Below are 17,386 nucleotides of genomic sequence, written 5' to 3'. Positions count from 1 at the left end.
AACTGAAAAGTTGCACACTTTTAAGAGTAGCTTGCTTACTACAATACTCCTTTCATTAAAATGTTCGCCTTAAAACTCCCAAGTATTTGAGCCTTGCGTGCATTTAGTTTAGAGACGATAATAACTTTGTTGAGCCCTTGCTTAAAACATACATTTAGACACACACAAGAGATAAAAAAGGCCATTTATTTGCTAGAGAGGATGTGAAGCAGAGTGCCAAATACGACTGTGATTGAAACAAATGTTGACGAGTCAATCTGGATTCTATATCACCTGTTACAAGCGTAGTTGCAACAATCACCGAGTTACAAGACGCTTTAAAGCAGCGGTTCTCAAACTGGGGTCCGCGGTCCGTTTGGGGTCCGTGAGGCAAATTTGGGGGGGGGGGGGCGAAAAGATTGAAGTAATTCTATAATCTTATTTGGCGTCAGTTTGTGCCACTGAATACGTTTAAATCAAAGTAAAAGTGAGAATAGACCGTCTCCATTTCTAAACGATAGCCTTTATTGCATGACAACTAACAAAAATGCAATTGTTCGCGCAAAATTGTAATGTTTTTTTTGTCTTGTCTGTGATGTCGTCTTTGAATCATTGTTATGCACAATTTTGCATATGTAGCTAAAATCCTGCAACTAACTTTCGTTTTTCTGAAATACACATTCAGGCTTAAGGACCGCGAGAAATAATGACAAAGGGACCGTTTTGAAAAAAAAATGAAAAAGTTTGAGAACCATTGCTTTAAAGTAATTTAAATTTGAAAAAATACACCTGCAAATGCAAAAATAATTACCTGGTTTATGTGGGTTAATCGTAAAGATATTGGCATTAAAATTATTATCTTGAAGATAGGTTCTAGTTTGTTATGCTAAGTGATTAATCTTTCTCTTCCATGTTGACGCAGAAAATAAGTTCATGCAAGTCTTCATGGAGAGGAACAGAAAGTTCTTCGAATCATTTGCGACGTTACGCGAACCCGTGAAACGAATTGTTCACATCACATAAAGTTGACCAAGATAAAAAACGCGACTTAAACAAAAAAAATGTTGGTCAGTGTAAGAGTCGCAGGGTAGCGTTATGATGGGTATTTTAGTTTGTTCGCCTTTTGTTGGCTGACAAGTCAGATATAACAGCATGCATTGTCTGCTTGCCCATTATGAACCAGTTTTCTCTGTGGTTTATGCCCAGTTGTGGCATCGAACAGGATTGGTGAGGAATGGCTTTCAGCCTATTCCTCCCAACAAACTGTAGCCGTTAGATGGCAGCACTAGCCAATACAGCATAGGTCTTGTTACCAGCTGCACGGATAAGACCTAATAGGAGGTCAAAACAGTGTGCACTGTTTGCAACTTACTTACCATTTACTGGCTTGATCCGTTTCTATGAATTACTTTTCTCAGTAAAACATGTGTGTTCTAAGCATTTTGTGTTACTGTTGCTTACAATACTGGCAACAAAGGCCATTCTTACATGCCTATCATCATCAAAAATGGTATCAAATGGCAGAAGCCAGCAACAAAGTACTAGAAAAACACCGTTAAACTCTGCAAAGCGGGGATTGGCCACATCTTTATACAGACCACACAGGATTCAAAAGAGATTAGGAGACAAATTTTGGCAATAAAATATGCAACAAAAGAACATTAAACGTAGATCCGACTTGAACTTGACCGAACAGACGTCACAACATTAACTTGCTGCACGTCATAAACGTTGATGTTGGTCTTGGGAAAATCGAAAGAAAACAAAGTGATTTGACTGACAATAGAAACATCGTTCGTCTTGGGTTTGATTCTGGGGGTATCAGCCTTTGCCTTGCTGTTTGTTCTACGTATTGAGAGGAAAAGTAAGAACATGTAACAGAGAAATTTTTGTAGTGTGTGTTACTACAGATTTGTAAGCCGGGTCAGTTCGGGTTCTAGTTAGAATTAAACGTGTTGTTTTAGACTGGACTTTACATCGTAATTTCAGCTTGATAAATCAACTTTTGGGTCACCAAAATTTCGGGTTCAGGGCCCAATTTTTAAGCCAGATTACAACTTTGTGATACCGCACTGTTATAAAGGCCGGCTTGTGACTTTTAGTCCTTTTCAATCGTTAGGTATACCACATTACTGGACACAAGCATCATCAAAAAAGTTCTATTGTTGCTAGCTTAAAAACTGTTCGTGAAACTGTGCCCTTTTGCCATTGTAAATTTTTTTTTATAAATATAAGCGGAATATTAAGGCAGAAATAGAATGACTTTGTCAGCGAACAACATGCATAAACACCAGTGAATGTGTAAAAAGCTGTTAATTTTACCATAGAGTTTCATGCCATCAACAATAATTCAATTTGCTTCATTTAGGTAAATGTGGACTAGGAGTAAGAATTCATTTCACAAAAGCTTAAGGAGTATTAGCACCAAAAGGTTAAGAACCACTGGTATAGAGTAACATGCCTTAGCATTTAAAGTGAAGCAACAACACGATGCGAAGATGACACACGCACAGTGTACCTAGGACCCGAGCTAACTTAAATATTTGCTACTGGATTTAAGGGATTAAATAGAAAAGGGTCCGAAACGGCGTTGTTCTGGAAGATTCCACCACGTTCTGTGCTTAAAGGGAAAGTGTAGAAGTAATTCAGGGAATCATTTGACTGATGAAGGCCTATTTGGGTTACACGGAGGTAGAGGTTTGTTTATCTGGAGTTTAGTCACCGTAATTTAGGTGATAAGTGCATGGGTTTGGGATTGCTTGTGTCACGATTCGTCTCGTAGTGTTAACGGGTAACTGCACAAGCACCTGGGCTATATTGACTTGTTTAATGATGCTTTAATTCGAATGTGTGCAGAAACTGTATAGGCCTGTTCTTGTCGTGGTTATATGTAAACCTAAGTGTTGAAACTGTAAACGTTTTATTTTACATAATTACAAATTGCATCCATGCCTGTTAAGGCGAGTTTGCATTACATTACTATAAGTTGAGTATATTTTGTTTGATGAAAAAACACATATCGACACAATTGCACTAATAAACAAACACTACCTTTGATAGTATATTACAAATTATTGTACAATGCATATCGATGTGCCAGCAACTGATCCATACCATTATCCAGTTTAAAAAAGTTTAAGTTGCCAACCGGTTTGGTATTTTTTGATAAAGTTATGTGCTTGCTGTTCTTTCGTTTGCTAGTTCGAAATGTGTATGCATGTAGCGTTTAAATGTCCAAACCAACCACTTTATTCGTGAGTTTGTCAATGCTTGACTTGTTAGTCGCATGGAAAATTTACTGAATAATTTTGTAATACAGATTTTTGCTTGGTAAACTTTTTTCATTTCAACTGCTTGCTGCCGCGGGTCCATGGGCTTTGTTGGGGTAAACAAAGGGAGCGACGAAAGACGTCACGCGAATTAGTCTCGGGACAGCCCGATATAGACGGATCACCCCACCGGCTTATACCACCCCCTCAATATCTGATTGATAATAAAAAGCTGAATCACGATAAGATTTCACTTTCACGTGCGTTGTTTGTGACCGATTTGTATAAACTTATTTCCCAAAACTTGCTAGTGTGTTTACATGCACTTGTATGTTAGACATGTTTAACAACCTTTTTAGGTAAATATATGAGCAATTATCCAATATAATTTAACTTTAACATTCTCTTTCCAATTGTATTTTCAATACTCGATCTTTTGGCTTACATCACCAGCAAAAAATGCGAGAAGTTTTGCTATGAATAAAAAATCTAACCTCTATATGACTTTGAACTTACGAAATAACTCCAAAATCAAAGAAAATCCGAAAGTAAAAAGTTGTTTTAAACGGATACGATTGCTTGGAAATTCTTAAAACCAGTATACGTTCGGAGATTGGTTTAAAATTTAAACTCCGATCAACTGTGTGATAGTTGTGGTATAATTGCACGTTTTAATTGTTAATTCAAAAAATTCTTACGTTTTTAAATATCTGTCGTAGCATCAAATACGTCACTTTCATGTCTACGTCACAGCGAATCAGTCAATCGGAACGGCAGTGAGAACGACAAAACGTCAGCTGTGATTGGAACTAGACCCCTGCATGGGGTTTGAAGGGGTGATGAAGGAAGGGGGTTAGATCAATGCGGCCCATGTTTGGGTTCAGCCCTTCCAGCTAAACATCGCATGTCGGGGTTCTTGTTTATGCGAGGAGATTCGAAGTCATGGGAAGTGGTAACTGGGACATAGGCTTTTGGTCCTTGCGGGAAGGAGGGTATTTTGAGGGGGTGTTGGGGTGTTGGAGCTCAAAATTGAATTTTTGATCGGAATTTTTCGAATCGGTTTTGAGGTGTGGGTGTTTATGTTGAACTGGTAGAAGGATGACAGGATACGTTGTTAACCGCGATGGTACCGCATTTGTCGAAAAAACGAGATTTTTCCCTGAAAAATATTGACTGTATGAAATAAAATCGCACATTTGCACAAACCTAAATGTCACCAACTAAGAACAACCATAAATCTTAATAAACCATAAAACCTATACTTAACATACACATAAACAACAAGTTGGTGGTTTAACCAAAGCCACTAAAACCGTCTGGACAATCTAAGAGCAAGTTATTTGTTTCTTCGGAGAAATGATTTTTCGAGTCGAAATAATTAATGTCGATTGGTGCAAAAGAAGATTTTTGTTCGAATCCTTTATTTCAATTAAATTTCAGTTTATTAGGCTAAAAATACCATGCCGGCAAAAGACTCACGTAAACTTTACCCAATAGAGTGAAACCTGAAAAGAGCAGCGAGCACTTTTACGTTTCCATTCCAGCCCTATAAGCCGGAATACTTTGACAGGGTCCAATGAAGACCAAAGTGGTTCGCTATCTGATTTGGACGAAAGATTTAAGCCACACGACAGAGCGACCACCGAAACAGACCCCTTTTTCGTTAGGGCTTTCAATTAAAGCACCGTTGGACCTAAAAAGCTGAAAACACGAAAGGGAAAGAAGCGATGTTTGAAATTAAAATCGTCCAAATTCTCAACACCTGCCGCGTTCACGCAACGTTGCGAGGCCTTTGTCAACAATTGCCTCCGCGTGACTGTAAAATTATGGCGGGAACACGTGTGCTGAAACCCGCGGGTTGATCTTTTTCTGCCCGAGCCCCCGCTATCCCACCCACGAAGCCCCCTCGCGAACGGAGGTTTGTTTGCTAGCGGCAAAAACGATTGTAGCGGCGCACTCGAGCGCTACAGCGTACCGTTATGCCGCTTCCGTTTTCGATGGTTTGGTCACGAATTATTCGGACTTTCATTTTTTACCGCTCCTTCCCGGGTGTTTTTGCACGCTTCTGACTCCGCGATGACAATAACCGGCAAAAATCTTGAAAAAATCGGTATTTTTGGCAAAGGCACCGAGGTTACCTATACACACGATTGCTAAAGTATCAATTTGTCACCAATAACAAAATATAAGCAACACGAGAAAGTATCATTCAACTTGGTCCTGATTTGTCTGAAAAATCAAAGCACTATGGTGATCATGTTTACCCAGGCCTGTTATACCGATCCCTCCTAGTGATGTTTGTATGTGATGTTCTTACCTAATCTCGAGTGACCAGATTGTTTTAGCTCACTATTCTTACGTACATGTGTGGTTAGTTTTTCATGTCTCCAAATCGAGCTTAAAGTCACAAGTGCATCCAACGCCCACCTAAAATAGCGTACCTAAGACAACAACAATCCCATTTGACGTAAACGACAAAGACGTTGAAATTGGAAATAGATACTGAAAGGTTACCAGGCGCTTAAGCCAGCTTTTCAATTATAGGTCGAAATTCTTTTTTATGATTTTTTGCTGTGAGAAATTCCCTATTCGTGTAAAATATATTGTTATCATCGGTAAAGTACTGCAAGTCGAGCCAACCAGCGCGAATGATCAGTTTAAATTACAAACTATTTTTTTTCACTTCATTACCAATTTGGTTCATAGATGACATACTTTTACTGCTTTTCAACTCCCGTCGTAGCTGTTTTTCAATGCCTTTGAAGTTCTGCGGGTGGAATTGGGACAACGTTTTACAAATGGACTATCAAATTCGAAAACAAAACTGTGTGTTCAATGACGAATTTAACGGCCATATAGACGTAAACAGCGGCACGCTTTATTATTCAATTTTTTTGGCAAATTTCCATGTCATCATCAGTGATTTGAGGGGCCACTATTTTAAAACTGTGTGTATATAAAACATAACTTACGTCAAATATCATCGTTTTGAGCATGCCATGGGTTATCGATCAAACTTACACAGTTTGAAGGCCGTCGCCCTCGTCAAGTGGCTAATCCTTACTATGGAGGCACGTTGCGACCTAAAACGACAAGATGCAAACAAAGTCTCGTGCAGCAAAGTACAATGACACAAGTTGTTGCACACACGAAACTGTAAACACGTCGCCCTTAGCACTATAACACTATATGGTACTTTTGTAAACGCCGTGGTCTTACGCGTGCCGAGAGACTTGACAGTAACAGCGTTCCTATTGTCCCCGTTGGCGGTCCGTGAGGGGTGAATTGAATGTCAACACCCTCTTTCCGTAACCCCACATACGATGCTGTCCCCCAATAGAAAGGGCACTTCGGGGGTCTTTCTGAGACTTTTGAGTTTGTTTGTACTGCGATGCATTGATTTTGGGTGCTGCATTACAGTAGAAATGTTAGGTGTTTTTAGAAGAAGTTTATCTTAGCTGCTTAATGTATTAAGGGGTTGATTGTACGCAGTAAAGTAAAAAGGTATAATGATCTGAGACGAATATTGTTTCAGTTTGCCACTTTGGAAGATATATATTGTTCAGTTTGGTTAGTACAATTATTTGATGTAGAAACTTGTAGGTCAACTAAAGATATACATTTCGCGGTAAATAATATTTGGATTTGGGAACCAGATATCAATATAACACATATATCAACGGCACCACTGTGAGTGCTGCGTTATGCTCTGGCGCATTGAATTCTGTTTTTTATGTTAAAATCGGCAATTTATCAACAGAAGTTGCTTCAGCACAGTACGTTGCGAATATTACAAGTTGTCGGAGGTAAAATATCAAACAGAATTGTTTGCACGATCAGTTTTCATGTTAAAATAATGCCAAACCAAAAATATGAAGGTCAGACCAAGTGTTGTTATATATTAGCTGTATATGGAATAATTCGTTAAAATTAGACAGTTTTGTTAGATAAGTTTAATGACGAATTTAACGGACAATATAGACTAACGTACAAAGCGACATAGGTTCTGTTAGATGTTTTTTAACAATTTGGTCACTTTTATAGTGCATAGCCTAGTTTTGCTACAAAGTTAACTGGCTGAGCAGAATCAGTGCAAGTGGTCAACTAGCGGTCATAAATAGTAAATACCAAATTACAGCCAATGACCAAACGTCCATGTAGTGACCTTGAGTGACATCCTGTTACTCACAGGGCAGGCATACTTGGAAAACGGAGAAGAATTCAAGCGAAATCGGCAGCGAAAATAGAAACAGTTACCTGTGTAAGTTTGCGACGTGCAAATCTCATAATGACCGCTTATGCGCTGCTACAAGTTGTCCGGCCGCGCTGGACGGAAGTATGTGACCACTTGACCACCCGTCTCCGTTGACAAGTTATGTTATAATGTTAGGACATTGTTGTACATAGTGTAGATGCCTTACTTCGGGGCATGATAGTTTAGGTTTCAAAATCAATACGAGGTCAAAGTGAGACAAAAAATAATACGAGGGATTTTAAGGTGGCTAAGATATTATGGTGTGCCAATGTTTTCAGAGCTAATGGAATTTCGTTTTGTTTGTGATAATGTTTGAAGCGATTTTTTCGAAAGTTTTAACTTTAAACGAGTATCAGCACATCAGGAAACGTTGAAAAGCCTATTTAACATAAGCCTAACGTTCGCAAGAAACTAAGTTTCGATTTTGCTCATAAATTAGTGTTTTTAATATTCTTTGCGATGTAGGAGTCCAAGGTTAGACTGAATTGCACTAAAGACAATACAAAATAGAGTCTATATTTTCCACATTGTTGTAAAATTTGTGGTTTTTAAAATCTTAATTCACCTTGCACCATTGCAACAATTAACAGTAAAAAGTATGTTTTTAAAATATTCGCTAAAACAAAAAGATTGATGAAATGGTCCAATTGCGTATATAGTTTGTATCAGGTTTGCAGTGCCGTATGAAATAGCAACAAAGATCTGAGTCAAAGCCTTCCAAACTAAAAACGCTCAAATTTCTGAGGAACATTAAATGTCCAACTTGACTGTAGGAGATAAACCCGGTGCCAACTGGTCTGACTTTAACATGGCGTCTCGAAAACAACCAGCTTTAATGCATGACAAATTAAGGCAGCCTTGTCTTTGTGTTAGAAGCTTTTCTACTGATGGAAATTTTTCATTGAAGCTGCGGCATCAAAATCAAGGCATCAAGGCCACTTTGTAGACCGAAAATTCGTTCCCACACCGCTAGGGAAGTTGCATTGACTGACAGCTCACGATGGGTGCTTGTGGATCCCAACTAAGGCGTCTGGCTTATAACTAACATAGGCGACTCTTTATCCGAAAACGGCGGGCCCTGCGCTAACCATAAGCCCGTGTAAATGGTTTGCGGCGAGCGGGTGGGCATGAACCCCTATATTACATGGTAACGTGGCCCATTCAGCGCTAATCTAAAGCCTGAGCGCTGCGTAGGCTGCTGCGATGTTACCCAATGACACTTGCGGATTGGCGATATGAATCGAATGAAAGGCAATACTTGTAACGCACCTGGTCAGACAGATGCTAGCTCGGGGCCCAAGAGCACTGGGAGTGTAGAAAGGCGATAGGAGTGTCGCAAGAGATATCATCTTTGATGCGACAATTTGGCGCGACGCTCTGCAACAACCATAGGGTATACGAAAAGAAATAGGGAACAAAAAAGGCTCGTATGGCGTTTGTAAGACTTGGCTGTTGTTGACGAGACCCCTTGGTTTGTTTCGTGGCCGAGATAACAAGTCTTAGAGTGGAAGATTGGATTTCCCCATTGAATATTAAGTGGATGCCTTGATAATGCGTCATAAGAAATGAAATAATTTTAGGCTAGACGCAAAATCCTAGCCACCGTTTGCAATAAGCCTTTGCTGACTGTGTAAGTTTATAAAATCACATGATATAGCTTTTTACCTTTTAAACAATGATACGTGTGTCCAATACGACATATTCATAACACAAGTACAATTGCTTTGCTTGAAAAAGTACAATTTACTGATAGTAAGACTGGGTGCAGGGTCAATCAATTGCGGAAATACACACGCTGTCTTGCAACAACGACAAATTCGAAAAAAATCCCCACAAAATCCCTTCACTGCGGTCAGCTAAGGCACGCCAAGTTTTGTGATTGAAAATGTCAACGCGCTGTGAAGAGAGAGAGAAGATTTTTCGCGACAGCCACACATCAGCGTATGGAACGTCAAGTGGGACGGACCCCTTCCATACGAATGCGTGTTACACGGGTCTCGAATGAGGACTGAAGCACCTAGAAGAGCCTGGAGGTTGTGGGTCGTGTAATAGAGTGCTCATGTTTTGTGCAGGGACGATGTCTGTACGCCCGCAGCCAGATTGTTCCCTTCCCACTCGAGCTCTGAAGCGAGGAGAGTGGATCACTGCGTTCAGGGTTTCGGGGTTAGTGAGGCTTTCGTTAAAGTGAGAGCTGCGAATGGTAGACGGACGTATGGTGATGTTGTGTAAGGTAGTAATGTGACTTTTGATAGTTTAGTACAACATAGACAGTTTCGTTATTTTCGTTCTTTACGGTGAGGACTGAATGTTATACGGACATCAGGGTATGTTGTGTAAGGTGGTTATGTGGGTTTAGCATGTTTGTGCTAGCTGTTGTAAGTAAGATGTGACTCTTTATGTCAAACAGGACGCGAATATGTGTAGATTAGAAGAAGCAGAATTTGACAAGCAGAACTTGCTTTGTAAGAAAAAAGAAAAGTTCCACACATAGAAATGAAATTATGCAGTTGGATGATAACCAGTGATAGGTTATATGCATGTTTGTTTATTGTAAACCGTTTGTGGCTTTTCTTATTCAAATTATGATCGGTTAAACGTCGACTTTTCTAAAATGGCATGCTAGTAAATTTTGCACGTTTTGGGGGGCCAATGGCATAATTAAGAACAGTATTATATGAAATAACACCAAATTGTGTATGACATTGTGTTAAATAATTGTATTGTTTTAGGTAACATTTCTTAATTTTCCCACGGTTAAATTTCCCATTTTAGTCATTTTCCCATTACGCAATCATTAGGTTCGAACGAAAAAGGTTTAAATGAGATGTAATTGGCGCTTTATATAGCTCATCAAACACGAGTTTTTACAGTTGCAATTGGCGTAACAAATGCCAAAAATACATCTCCGTGATCCTAGCAGGCCCTGATGTGTAGTCGTACAGTCCAAACGCACGCTATCGTATAGTGCATCGGGTAAATACAATCAGCGGTCCGCCTAGATCTCAAGCCCTCATTTACCTTGTTTGGAAACCTGAACTTCCGTTGCAAAACCAAACTAGTCAGAGACTCGAACCCGATTTAGCTTCAAGCTTATGCATGCGGGACAGGATATGAGAAATTTCGCTGGTCATGCCCCTCGACCGAGAACTACTCAAGAACGCAGTCAATATTGTTGCTTATAAGTTCAAATTTATTTCGGCGGATGCCACCGACATGGAGCTATGTTGAGATCAGAGAGTCACTAGTCGTTACGGAATGTGAGTTATGTTTGATTTAGATTTGAAAGTTAAAGAGATTTTTAAGGCGTATTACACTTCATGGTGTGGACGAAAGTTAGAAAGTAGATTCGAAAAAATGTAGAGACGGCGTAATTTTGTTTTGTTTTTTTACAAAGCACTACTTTTTTATTTGATATAGAAGCAGCGATGAGCTTAAAATTTAAACGCTGTTTGAAATCTTAGAGTATAACCGCTTTTCCCTTTATCCGTCTCCAAAAAACGTTGATAATGCATTGTTATGTTGGGTAATTGGTTTTCGCTAATCTCTGAAACACCGTTCTATGAAACTATGCGGACCTATAGGCGTAAAACGACAATGCAGAACCCTTTTCACCAGCTTTTTGCGCAACACGTCAACTTTCCAAAGCCATAGGAACTTTGATATAACGCCTTTATCTGTAAAAAAGTATTATTTAACATAGTAGTTGGAATAGAGTAAAATTCAAGCGTTCTGTTCTCAAATCCTACGGAATCGCCGACAGTGCCCACGCAAAAAACGTTGGTTCTCGAAATTGAAACCGCTACAATATCGGAGTTATCTTTGTAAGTTGACTCTGCCACGCACGACTAATAACGGCAAGGCACAACATAATGATAGCACGACAGAGGCAGGAAAACCATGTCATGATGCTACGGAGGAAGACAGCTGAGTTAATGAACTGCAGCAGAGCAATAAACGACCAGATTACTGCCCTGATGAGAATTTTTGGGATAAGTCTGAAGCCGAGTCAAGTCAAATTACGTGTGGATGGCCACTTCGTCAGATTGTTGTTATGGAACGGTTTTGTAATGCAGCATTTGGACTTATCAATCGTTATATGATAGAACAGGAGTCGGCAACGTTTTAAGCGGCGCGTGCCAATTTACTTGTTATTTCCATGAGGTAAAGACTTCGCGTGCCAAAATTTTTCTGAGTAATAGACCCTTAATCCAGCACTGGGTAAAACAAATCGCACAGTTGCACTAGAACAGTCCCTCGGCTAGTAACAGTTGGACAAACTGTCCATACACGTGTTTTTATATATTTTTACTTTGGTAACGGCTTTGTAGGCTACCTTCAAAAATCAAATTTAAAACGTACATAAGCAAAGGGTGTAAACTGTAAAGTACGAATCGCTCTATAACATGAATTTGAACAACTTTCTTAGAATATGTAGCAAAAGTTTGTCGCTCAACTTTAATATAAACCCGATCTAAAACAAAGCCAAAAATTACGGTTATAACATGGTAATTTTAACAGATTTTTTTCGGGAAATATAACTGCGCTTCGAATTTCGGCTACAAACAACTTCCACTACTTCACATGCAGTCTTGCAAAGAGCTATTCCATCTAGCATTGACGGCCTAAATTCCAGTCCCGGCTTCAGCAATTACCGGCATATAGAGGCGTAAATGACAGACATCGGCATACGATAAGCTTTTAAAGGTTCCGGCCAAGCTGCAAAACGCACATGTGCAACGACAAAATGCGACAAAAACAATTTTTATCTGATCGGAAAATATGAATCTAGATCTAGACTGGCTTTGCGTATAACGCACATGTAAGTATCTGATACAGCGATCCGTTTTCATTTAAACGAGTTAGAAAAAGGGTTGGGCTGTTTAAACTGGGATTCTTCCCGCTTTAAGGGTTTTAGCAGTTCGCTGCAATGGGGAGTCCATTAAAGAAACATAAAAAGTCAAAAAACCTTGTATGTACAACGGATAGGGGTCAAGACATTAGATTATTTTATTATTAACGTTTCAACCGTGTATATTGAACTGGTCGCCCATTTATGTTTAGCCGTGTGGTTCTGGGTTTGATAAAGAGCGTATTTTATAAACATAAAACGCTTTTGCACCATTGAGCTAGGTGTTATCACTCGACCATTGGTGCGCACTGCGTTTTTTACCACCGCCCCCCTTTTTTTGTATGTGTGTTTCGCCGCCCTTTTCGCTTTCTAAATACTTGTGTTCGCAATTTATGTCATTACCCTGATGAAGGTGTTTCGTATGGGACATCGAAACGTTGGCATATTAGAAATAAAAAACTGCCGGAAGAGCTGAAATTTTGTTGGTACATTATGCATGGCAGCAACAGTATATTCATAAAACAAAATCATACCATAAAGGCGATTTAGGCATTATGATTACAAAAACGCGTGGTCGTTCAAAGGCATTCCCAAATCAAAAAATAAATGACTCAAGATTACCCTGTAAATGTCTTTTACTGTTATACATATCATACAATTATACATTATACGATTTTACATTATGCATAAATAACTAATTTATACCAAAAAGTCGATTTGGCCATAAAAGTTCAGAAAACGCGTAATCATTAAAAACAATCCCAAAACCCAAAAATAAATGAATCAAGGTTACGCTTTAAATGGGTTTTACGATTTCGAGCTCTTAATCATATTATAGTGTGCGGTTTTGTGCTATAAGGTTTTCCCCAAATCCAGAAACCGTAACACACATTACGATTTCACTCGCACTTTGCGAAAATGTCCAGCTGATTTGCACCTGACAAAACGCTTACTGGCAATGACAAGCAAGGCAGAGAAGCAGAGAGCGGTGCGGGACTTAAACGATGCAGCAATCCGGCGATTATAGTGTCCGATTTCGGCGCAGTCCGTTCTCCTGCTTAGTGATTATTACCGTGTTTCATTACCTCGCGTTGGAAGTAGCGTTTGCCGAGGGACAGTGCGCGAAGGTGGGAACATCAAAAGCATGTTTTCTGGGGTGCGAGAAGTGCTGGCTCGCGCGCGTTTAGAATCTTTTGAAGTTGTCGCGTTTCGTGTCGCGGTTTTTGTCAGACTCAACGAACCTTGAAAAGCAAAACATTTCGCTTATGGAGAGTTTTTTTGCTCCGATTTTTTCCGGTTTGAGTGAATCGGGACAGACCCAAAGAGGGCGATTTTGTTGGATATGGAAAATAATCAGACTTTTACTTTTGTCAGTTTTAAGAAAAATACTATTTCTACGTATTTTTACAGCACAGACATAGAAGTGTATAAAACCGTCACATTTGGAAACCACTTGGAAGGGTGCTACAATAGGCAATCAGTTTTAGCTGTTTGAGACGTGCAACGATATCCTTTGTGTACAAACCTATTTAGCAGCAAATAAATGAGTTTAAAGTAAAAATGAAAACAGCGCAACCAACTGTATTGATCGTTATACAAATATTTGCGTAATCAGCATGTATTGTGCGTTTTCTTTGCTTTTAGTGTTAAGTTATTCCGGAAAGCGTTTTGGTAAATAAGTATATCTTTGACACGTTGTTGGCCTCTAGTATATAACGTGTAATGTTCAAAATGGCAGTCAGGTAGCAACAGACTGGCTATCTGAACGTTCAAGCCAAAGATATCGACTCCTTCTATTTCTTGCTCCTAAAAACTCATTGAGCTCTGTATAAACTATAGACCTTATCTTAATCCGTAGTCAGTTACCCAGTTCAATTTTGCCGAACGGTCTTTTACTTGCTTAACAAGAATTGCGCAGCCCATAGATACAAAAAAGCGACCGCAATACCGCGTAGTTTAAAGCGTGGCGGCTGGACTGCAGACAGAAGGCGGCTTGTTGTTCCAGGAGGTTTATACATAAACAATGGGGCCGCCTTACCTTGACTGTTACAGCACGAGAAAAATAGTTCAACATGGTACCCTTGCAATGGGTTTGTACAATGTGACTCACTGAGGGGCATGTTAGTTTAGCGGTAGGGCAGGCGGCTGCGGGGCTCGCTTCCCTTGCTGAGGGATCTTGCACATTTAAGTGCTTCAGGAAGCGCCGGTAAGGACAAGGTCGTTGGAATAGCGAAACCGGATCGAGTAGTGATGGCCCAAGTGGCGAAGGGAAAACGAAAGTCGCTATTTGATGTGCGTCGCTTCGCTGGTGTAATGTTTCAAGCCAGGCGCGTTGAAGGTTTGGGCTGTGTTGCGCCCAAAACTCAGTCCTGAGATCCCAGCACGCAGAGCACGGAAAAACTTCAAACGCGGCTTGGAAAAGATTACGACACCTTTGGAGTATTTGACTTTAGGTTCAGGCGTACATAGTTGTCATGTTAGATGTTGTTTAGGGCAGGATGAGTTTTAGGTAACTGGAATTGTACAGTTTGGGGTGGCTAGTTTTGGTTTAGAAAAAAAGTCGACTGAATACGAATTTATTCAGCAGCGCACGTGGGTGTGCATTTGTTAGATATTTCGAATGGAAACCTGGTCTAAAATGACATATTTGGTCTGCAAGCGTGCAGGAATTTTATATTGCAAGTCAAAAGACGCACTCGTCCAGCTGATAGAACTCTTTTTTTGGGTCAGCGGACGCATACGTTGATGTTATAGCGAAATACAAATCAGGTTGTATGCCATTGTTTTAAGTCTTATGAAAGCCAAGCCATATTAAATGTGCGGAGGTTTATTAACAACTTAAAACAGAAAAAAATTCATTTCACAAAAACCGAAAAGTTTGCTTAGGATTTTTGTCCATTCTATTGGATGGACTTGCATCTCAGAGGTCCCGCATTCCTATTAAAGAAGGAACAATTGCGGTTTAAACAATGATGGGATTACAGCGGATTAGTGAACGACAAAGAAATGACTGTAGAAGAGCAATCGTTGGAAAGGTGTTCCTTTCGGGGATTAGTGTTGTTTGTTTAATCGCATACAAACGAATTTGGTTGTGCGTTGGATTGAAAGGTCTGTCTTTCATGACTTTGACCTGGCGTAACCTTTGGCTTTATTTAGATTTAAGGTTGACTGGGTTTAAAATTCGAAGTCAGTGAGTTTGGATGGGGACTTGGTAAAAGATTGAGGCTTTGTACGATATAACTATTTGGCGTTTTTTGGAACAATTTACCGGTAAAAATTTCAAAGTTTTTCAGTCAGTTTAGCAGAAATTTCAGTAGAATAAAACTATCCCCCGCCAATTTTAATTATCGCCGGTTCAGTAAGCAACTTGAAAAACATAAAAACTTTCTTTGAACAAATATCTACACTAAAAACAACAGGTTTTTGTTGAAAAACTTCAATCACAGCTTTTGAAGTATTCGCAGTTTGATACGAACTTAAATACATAGACTTGTTTGTAAATAACGTCGATTTCGTCATGCATGTGCCATAGTAGCCCGTATACTGGGCGGAACATACTTTGGAATACCTATAGTAGGTGCGAACGTTAGGCAAAGGTCAGATGAAAAAAATGCAGCAAGACTTACGAAATAGACGCAGCAGTTGGTTTTCGGTTACCCAGTCGAAATATTGCGAGGGTACAGTCATATGCAAAACTAGGACAAAAAATGCGTTACGCCGAGGAAAGTCTGACCCAGTTAGCTGTTGAAAGCGACTTCAGTCCCGCCGAACGGACGCGGCAAGGTCAGAAGCTTGGGAAAGAAATCCAGCCAATAATCAAGTTGTTTTGTTTACTATTGCCGTCGTCCAGTAAATATATATCAACAAGGCATTCGTGCGGCTCACTCAGCAGGCGAGGGCCCCGGAAAGACAATAGGGCCTGGCGTCCGATTCTGCGTGGCGCCCCGTCGTGCCACGGACCAAGTAATGTTTCTGGCACATGTTGACACAACTGTTTTTGGTGGGCGGGCCGCGATTCAAGGTTAACCGTAGTCGAATGCAGGAGTAAGAGGCTGAGTTGTTTTTTGGTGGGCCGATTCTATTTGAAGAATTCGAGGTGATTGTTAGAAACTATTTTGGGGCTGAAAATAAAGAGAAGGTTGCGGAGAGTAAAAATGACATAAGGAGAGAAATGTTTAGACAAGATTTGTGTGACAATCTTTGAAAAACTTGAACGCTCATATTAAAGTTAATAAAAAGGCAATGAGGGCATGTGTTTTTTTAAACAAATGACAGCTATTTTTAACAGCGATTCATCAATCTGTTTTGGATGTATATTGCCCGCTAAAGAATGTATTTAGCCTACCAAATACACAACTTGCAAGCTAATGCGTAAAAACTACTTGCATCATATGTTTTATCCAGTGTACCTCTTTACATTCTCGTGTGTGGAAAAATAGAAATTTACAAGTTTTAGGCTTAGAAAAAACTACGGATCTAGTTAGGTGTTGTTTCCGCTGCAAATCGCTTGGGAAATGATTATAAACATCTGAAACCGATGCGGCCTATGACATTTGGTCGTCCGGCGTGCGTTCGCGGATTCGAGGGGTAACTGAAGGCGGGCAGAGCAAGGCGATTTCGCGTTCTAGAATCAAAGAAAACGGCGACAACTAATCTTTAGCGAACAGCGGCGCGCCCTCTCCCTGAAATCGAAAACTAAAATCGCGCCGATAAAAAGCGACATCGGTAAACGGCGATATTTTAAGCGTTGGGGAATGCTGGTGAATCAGATAGATGCTCGGCTTGATGTCTGCATGGCAGGGAACATGGGTAACGCACCATAGCGGGTCCCCGGTTACAGGTTTCCGGCATAGAAAGATACGCAATCAGTTCGGTCAGCTGTAATGGAAGGTAATTTCGGGTAATTGCGTGTTATGTGCTTCATAACTCGACTCGGCTAACACGCCGCTTAAGGTTTAGTTACAAGACCGACTTTGATCCGATATAAAGATCGATTCGTTACGCATGGCAAGTCCGACGCCTTCCGTCTAAGGG

Source organism: Phallusia mammillata, chromosome 4, assembly GCF_965637545.1.
Source record: "Phallusia mammillata chromosome 4, kaPhaMamm4.hap1.1, whole genome shotgun sequence".
NCBI classification, from domain to species: domain Eukaryota; kingdom Metazoa; phylum Chordata; class Ascidiacea; order Phlebobranchia; family Ascidiidae; genus Phallusia; species Phallusia mammillata.
This window is presented reverse-complemented; position numbering follows the sequence as displayed.